This window comes from Symphalangus syndactylus, chromosome 5 (assembly GCF_028878055.3).
Source record: "Symphalangus syndactylus isolate Jambi chromosome 5, NHGRI_mSymSyn1-v2.1_pri, whole genome shotgun sequence".
Classification (NCBI taxonomy): domain Eukaryota; kingdom Metazoa; phylum Chordata; class Mammalia; order Primates; family Hylobatidae; genus Symphalangus; species Symphalangus syndactylus.
In genome coordinates, this window is record NC_072427.2 from 46,376,261 (window position 1) to 46,384,367 (window position 8,107).

General features: G+C 41.8%; 1 pseudogene; it reads left to right on the forward strand.

Annotated features, from left to right (window-relative positions):
* The first annotated feature begins 4,615 nt into the window (after positions 1-4,615).
* Positions 4,616-6,757, forward strand: LOC129481762 (ATP-dependent RNA helicase DDX18-like; annotated as a pseudogene).
* The last annotated feature ends 1,350 nt before the right edge of the window (positions 6,758-8,107 follow it).

Genomic DNA, 8,107 nt, shown 5'->3' on the forward strand with positions numbered 1-8,107 from the left:
TTTTCGTATTTGTTCCTTTGCTAGCAGGCATTCTGTGGTATTGGGGAGAAAGGCGTGTTTCTCCAATAGGCGTTCAAAGCAGTTGCTGCAGGAACAGGCAGGAAATGAGAATAAGGATTTGACTACTCTCTCATGTAGATCTCTCAAGCCCTTTAACACATTCAGTGCACAGATCTCCTGTGGGTTATTTCAAAGTGCATCATTTAAAACAACACCTGCTTAAGCCAATAGGGGTAAAATAGGGCTTATTTTGTTGAGCCAGGCTGTATAGGTACCCAGTCTCACCCTCCATTTGTGTATGGGTGTGTATGTGTGTGTGCGTATGTAGAATGTGCGTATGTATGTGTGTGTGGGCATGTGTGCACACACATGTGTATAGACAGCTTCTTTTATCTGGAGGTCAGTTTCCCAGTTCTCTTGATCCCAAGGGTGTACAGAAAAGATTCAGGGTCTCTGAAAAGGAAGTGCTGCACAGTGGCTGGACTGCAGCCATGTGCTTCTTTTAGAATACTTTCACAAAGATCTTTATTGATTTTTATTTACCATGCAATTGCTATTCAGAATTTTTACTCAGTTCCCTAATCCATAGTCAATCGAATACCTTGAGACCTTATCTTCACTATATCTTTTCACCTCTCCAGATTTGCTTCTTATTTCCCAAAGAGGGAGTTTGCACTAGATAATCCTATAGCACTGATTTTATTGCAGCTAGAAGGTGATAGGAGCGCTTTTCAAGGTAGGTGCAGTAGCAACAAAAGAAACAACTAGAGCCTAGGAAGGGAGGGGTTACATACTCTAGCACAGGTAGCGAGCTGCCACCCCATGGCATAATAATGGGGAGCTGAGACATCAATGAATGGTTACCTGCAAGTCAGCATGTTTAGCTGAAAAAGTCAGGATAATGGGTAATTATTGTAAAGTATATTTTAGAATTTTTTTTCTCTAGATTTGTCAGCATTTAAAATTTCATTGCTGGAAAGAGGACGCTCCACGATCAATCATAGCTCCACAGTAGGTTGTTGCTTGATGTGGCTGAATATATGAGTCTCGCTCTGTCACCCAGGCTGGAGTGCCATGGCACGATCTCAGTTCATTGCAACCTCCACCTCCCAGGTTCAAGCAATTCTCCTGTCTCAGTCTCCTGAGTAGCTGGGACTACAGGCACCTGCCACCACGCCTGGCTAATTTTTGTATTTTTAGTAGAGACAGGGTTTCACCATTTTGATCAGGCTGGTCTCGAACTCCTGACCTCAGGTGATCTGCCCAGCTCGCCCTCCCAAAGTGCTGGGATTACAGGCATGAGCCACCGCACCCAGCCGAGATTCTTTCGTGGGAGGTGCATACCAGGTGATGCAATGCACTTTGTTGCTCATACTTCAACATATGCCTGCGCAGCACTCTGTAGAACTTCAATGAGGCAATGAAAAAGAACCCAGTTCTCTTCCATTCCAATGAAAGATGCGATTCCCAGGGTATTCTCCCTGTCATTTGCAGAAGACTTCCTATATGCCAGGCATAACACCTCATGAGGTAGCCCTTATTGCCTATTGGGCAGAGAGGAAAACCAAGGTTCACAAAGTTAAGTAAGTCGCCTAAGGATACATAACCACCAAGGCACATAGCTTGGATTCAAACTCAGCTCTGTCTGATTTAAAGGTTTTTGCTGGCATCACTAAGCCAAGCATGGCTCCCACGTGGCTGAGTAAACTGAGACACATTCAGCTAACTGGCCTTGAACAAGTTGCAGAGGATAGCCAGAGCAAGTATTTTATTCTCAGTCCACTTGCCTTTTTCTAAACTCCACTTCCATCACTCTATGTAGATTACATCTATATTAATAGCCACTGTGAATTCATAATTTGCCAAGTGTAAATACATATGCATGCACAAATACGTGCATTGTAAAGAATGATTACTAATTGCCTTTGCTCCCATGGAAATGTATCCATATGTGAGTTATAAATATGGCTGAGAATTTCTACCAGGTTTCAAAACCAGCCCTATGTAGAGTTGTTGATGCTGCCTATCTACGAACTGTCTGCAGATAGTGATTTCCAGGGGAGTGATTTACTTCCCAGCAGACACTGAGATAGGGCTGGATCTCTTAGAATTCATGGGTAAGAATGCTGTTTATTTACAAGACATGCAGCCATGAAGCCACTAGAGAGTGGATAAAATGAAAGAAGGTAATTGGGCTGAGCACAATGCTCTGGATATGAGAAACGAGTGAATGAGCTGATTTGGACTTCTTTGAACTTATTTATGTTAAAAATATCTTTATTAAAAAGGCAATACATCTTTATTGTACAAAATTGGAAAAAGCACCAACAAGCAAAAAGAAATAACATTCACTTACAGTTCTATTGACTAGAGATCGCAAAAGCAAACAGGTTGAGATATATCCTTCCCCATGTAAACCTATGTTGTCTGCAAAACGATTGTAATGTATATTCTGTTTTGTGACCAGCTTATTTCACTTAAAAATATTGGGATGACCTTTCTATGTCATTAAATATTCTACAACATCATTTTCTATAGCTGCATGGTAACTTACTGAATGGATGTATGATTGCTTACATTTATTTAGTTTAATAACTTACCTAATGTGTTTCTGTCCACACAAAATGAATGGAAGTCTTTCAATGCTATTACCCAAAACAGTGTTCCCAGGTCCTGTCCTCCCTTTTCATGACTAAATGGTAAATGAAAGCCTCAGACGACATCTTTTCAAGCCCTCATAGCAGGCCAGGCTCATGGACTGTGTAAGATAATATTTGAGCATGTTCAAAGAACCCCTGAAGTAAGCCCGGGACTGTGGTACTTCCCATTCCTTCCGCTCATGGAATAATCATCCCTTGTGTTTCAAAGCATCTGTGGTTCCAGAGTACTTCCTCCTGTAGTCCAATAATTACCACTGGGTGCTATGGTCATTCTAATCCTCCTTCCAGAAGGGAGGTGACTGAGTCTCAAGAAGCTGCAGTAACTTAGCAAAGATCATCCCAATGGTGAATCTCAAAACTACACTTGAACCCACACTTGTAGATTCCAAGTTCACTGGAATTTGTCCTCCAATGCGATGTTGTGTGGAAGGGGGAGAAAAACGAAAGAACGAAGCAAAAGGAAAGGAAGGAAGGAAGGAAGGAAGGAAGGAAGGAAGGAAGGAAGGAAGGAAGAAAGAAAAAGAGAAGGAAGGAAGGAAAGAAAGAAAAGAAAGAAAGAAAGAAAGAAAGAAAGAAAGAAAGAAAGAAAGAAAGAGAAAGAAGGAAGGAAGGAAAGAAAGAAAGAGAGAGAGAGAAAGGAAAGGAAAGGAAAAGAAAGGAGGGAGGGAAGGAAGGAAGGAAGGAAGGAAGTGAGGGAGGGAGGGAGGGAGGGAGGGAAAATGATAGGTATTTGTGGCTCTGGTAGTCAGAGGGGCAGGTAGGGAGGGCAGGAGGTTTTCCCAGTCCATCCTGTACAGACCTGTCTGTCTTCCACCTAAAACGACTCTCCTCTCAGAAGCTGAGGAACAGAGATGAGCAGCTTTTTCAGGTACAAGCTTCGGAATCATAGATCTGAAAAGACAAAGCTATTTCTCTCCCACTTTTGCAGCCACCAAATAATCAACTGCATGTATCATCTGCATGTATTGGTGGCTATCTCCCCTCACCTCATGCTCTGCTGTCCTCACCCTGCAGGGAGAAGTGCTCATCGCGGGGAGACACCTGGATCCATCCTCACTTCTGGAGGGCTGGCCTGAACAACAGTAGTTCCCTCTGAGCTCTGAGGCCTCCTGGAGCCAGGCACACAGCCAATGGGCAAAACCTTCAAGGACAGCGATTTTCACTCAGCCCCTTGGCAGGCCACGGGGTCTCAGACTTAGTGAAGGAACACAGACCTAGGAGTTTCTCTGGGTTTTTGTCTCATTATAACACTTACTGTGTGCCTCGTGGAAGCCACAGGATGTTTCTGACTCCCGGTTTTCTTCTCCACAGAAAGGAGGGGAAGATTGAGCTGAGTAGTTGTAAGGATATGCAATAATATCAGTAAAGTGTATGTATATGCATTAAATGCCTGACATATATCAGAAACCCTATAAATGTTAGCTTTCCCATCGTGGAAGTTACATTAGAGAGTGTATTAAAACCACAGGTCGGTGTTCTCTTCTTCTTAAGGGCCTCGTCTGAATCTGAGAGCCTATGACTTTGGGAGTTTATGTGTGTAGGGGGGCATGATGATAAGGTAAACAAAGCTCAAAGGAAAAAGCTGATACTTTGAATAATGGCACTCTATCTAAATGCCTTCAGCCTGTGAACGGAGTAGGCTGCTTTTCTCTAAAGCAGCAGCCACAGCTTGGCTGGGGAGGCCTCAACAGTCCCTCTAGTTTCATCAGTGTCTCCAAGACAACCCAGATAAATAGACAGTGAAAGCACAAATTATTTGCTTGCTGTGGAGATTTGGCACCAACACAAGTCCCCTACCTGCCCCCACTCTAGTCTCTAAACACTTCTCATGTAGAAAATTAAGATCTGCCTTGCCCTATAACTTAGTGAACTTGGTCAGGGTGATGAGAATATCCTGAAGATAAAAGTGCACATTCTGTTCTAGTGTTGCCTTTGGTTAGCGACTCCCTGAATGAGAGTGAGGTATTAAGAAGCTGTGTGCAACGTGAGCCCTGAGAGCTGAGTAGCTGTACTGTGTGGCACTGTGGTCTTGGCACTTCTTGGACAGCATGTCTCACGTGCTGATGAAACTCCTGAGCAAGAAGATCAAGAAGCGGAACCTCAAAATGCACACTGGAACCTAAAGTTGCCAGGGGCCTCAAATCTGACCCTATCAGAAACTCAAAACGGAGATGTGTCTGAAGAAACAATGGGAGGTGGAAAGGTTAAAAAAATCAAAACATTCTATGCATGTGGGGTTATCAGAAGCTCAAGATGGAGATGTGTCTCAAGAAACAGTGGAAAATGTAAAAGTTCAAAAATCTCCCCAGAAATCCACTGTATTAACAAATGGAGAGACAGCAATGCAGTCTCCCAATTCAGAATCAAAAAAGAAAAAGAAGAAAAAGAGAAAAATGGTGAATGATGCTGGGCCTGATGCAAAAAAAAAAAAAAAAAAAAGCAAAAACTGAAAACAAAGGGAAATCTCAAGAAGAAAGTGCCAAGACTCCCAAAGAAACAGAAAATAATGTGGAGAAGCCAGATAATGAGGAAGATGACAGTGAGGTGCCCAGCCTGCCCCTGAGACTGACAGGTGCTTTTGAGGATACTTCGTTTGCTTCTCTATCTAATCTTGTCAATGAAAACACTTTGCAGGCAATAAAAGAAATGGGCTTTACGAACATGACTGAAATTCAGCATAAAATATCAGACCACTCCTGGAAGGCAGGGATCTTCTAGCAGCTGCAAAAACAGGCAGTGGTAAGCCCTGGCTTTTCTCATTCCTGCAGTTGAACTCACTGTTAAGTTAAAGTTCATGCCCACGAATAGACCAGGGGTCTTTATTCTCTCACCTACTAGAGAACTAGCCATGCAAAGTTTTGGTGTTTTTAAGGAGCTAATGACTCACCACACGCATACCTATGGGTTGATAATGGGTGGCGGTAACACATCTGCTGAAGCACAGAAACTTGCTAATGGGATCAACATCATTGTGGCCACACCAGGCCGTCTGCTTGACTATAAGCAGAATACTCCAGGGTTTATGTATAAAAACCTACAATGTCTGGTTATTGATGAAGCTGATAGAATCTTGGATGTTGGGTTTGAAGAGGAATTAAAGCAAATTATTAAACTTTTGCCAACAAGCAGACACACTATGCTCTTATCTGCCACCCAAACTCAAAAAGTTGAAGACCTGGCAAGGATTTCTCTGAAAAAAAGGAGCCATTGTATGTTGGCGGTGATGATGATAAAGCTAATGCAACAGTGGATGGTCTTGAGCAGGGATACGTTGTTTGTCCCTCTGAAAAAAGATTCCTTCTGCCCTTTACTGTCCTTAAGAAGAACTGAAAGAAGAAGGTTATGGTCTTCTTTTCATCTTGTATGTCTGTGAAATATCACTATGAGTTGCTAAACTACATGGGTTTGCCTGTCTTGGCCATTCATGGAATGCGAAAGCAAAATAAGCATACAACCACATTCTTCCAGTTCTGCAACGCAGATTCAGGAATACTATTGTGTATGGATGTGGCAGCAAGAGGACTGGACATTCCTGAAGTCGAGTGGATTGTTCAGCATGACCCTCTGGATGATGCTGAGGAATATATTCATCGTGTAAGCAGAACAGCCAGAGGTCTAAATGGGAGAGGGCACGCCTTGCTCATTTTGTGCCCAGAAGAAATGGGGTTCCTTCACTACTTGAAACAAACCAAGGTTCCATTAAGTGAATTTGACTTTTCCTGGTCTAAAATTTCTGACATTCAGTCTCAGCTTGAGAAATTGATTGAAAAGAACTACTTTCTTCATAAGTCAGCCCAGGAAGCATATAAGACATACACACGAGCCTATGATTCCCATTCTCTGAAACAGATCTTTAATGATAAGTTGCTCTGTCATTTGGTTTCAAGGTGCCTCCCTTTGTTGATCTTAACGTCAACAGCAATGAAGGCAAGCAGAAAAGGTGAGGAGGCGGTGGTGAATTTGGCTACCAGAAAACCAAGAAAGTTGAGAAGTCCAAAATCTTTAAACACATTAGCAAGAAATCATCTGACAGCAGACAGTTCTCTCACTGAAGACACGCCTTTCTTTCATCTTGAATAACTTCGTCCTAAAATGAATTTTTTCCCCCTTGAATTTATACAAGATTTCTATAAATTGACTTGGGTTGCAAGCACTGAGCACTGTTACTTCTATCAAGTCTCTTTTTTATTTTTGGGATATAAAACAGGCTTTAAATTTCTTGGTTGCCCAGGGGCAAAGCAAGAAATCTCTGGTCTTTCTTGTGATTATAGAATATTTTAAGTATCCCCCCACCACATACACACAAATATATGTTGTTGTTTTAATATAATTCTTTTTATACCTTTCCTTCTTGCTATGTGAAGATTTTTGTGGCATGGATTGCCGTGTTAACTCCTGTAAAAGGTGACTTAGTGTACCAGGCAGCTGGTGGTAATGCAGAAAACAGTCTAAGGTTATTTTTCATTTTTAGTTATTTCGTGAACCTTGACAGTATCTCATGACTGCTCCTGAAAATGCCGCTGTATAAAAGAGCAAAGAGATTTGGGAAATACCTAAGAAGCACCTTAGGATTAGGGTGGCATTGCTTTTATAGATTTTTTATTTTAAAGCAATGAGCCTTTCTCAGGTATTTTGTATGAAGTGTCACTAGCTGTCGTAACATTCGACAGGTGGGGGGTAGGAAAAGGGTGAAATTGAGATGATTGAGCCTCATTTCCATCAATAGAGGTATAATATAGTGCCTCATTTCCATCAATAGTGGTGTAATATAGTGCCTCATTTCCATCAATAGAGGTGTAATATACTGCATTTCTTCATTTGGTAACATAGCAAAGACTTTAAAAAAAACACAAAGAATGGTGATGTTCCTCATTCGGATTTCTTTATTTCAAGGTGGTTTGGATTTTGGTAAGCCTTTTCGCTCTACAGAGTACTTAGAAGACAAGGCCACCAACTACCTTGGACTTAAAGCCAAGCCATCAGACAGTGCCCAGCACATATTAATGTTAGCTTCTTTTTGAGAAAAATTACCTCTTCTAGGCCCTGAAGCAAAAAAATGCATTTTCCATGAAGATTGAAAATGAACAAAATTACAAAAAAAACACACCAAAATCGGTGATTTAGTCAGATGGGTTTTTTTGTTGTAGGAGCACTTGACTTCGAGTGTGTTTTGTATAGTATGTAACTACAAAATAGTACATTTTGTAGCAATTTAAAACCAAAGTTGCTAGCATCATTTTGCTCTTGTGCAGGTTAATCACAGGATCCCATTAAACGTAAGTGCACTGAGAACATTAAATGTAGAGGGAACTGTTTGGTGAAGAACATTCCAGTAGGAAAAGAAGAGAACAATCTTCATTTCTGGGCTTGACCCTCATCACCCTGGTGGGACCTGTCTTGGGTTTCCAACCTTGACTGCTGGGCTCCTGGCTTGGTTTCTTGGATTC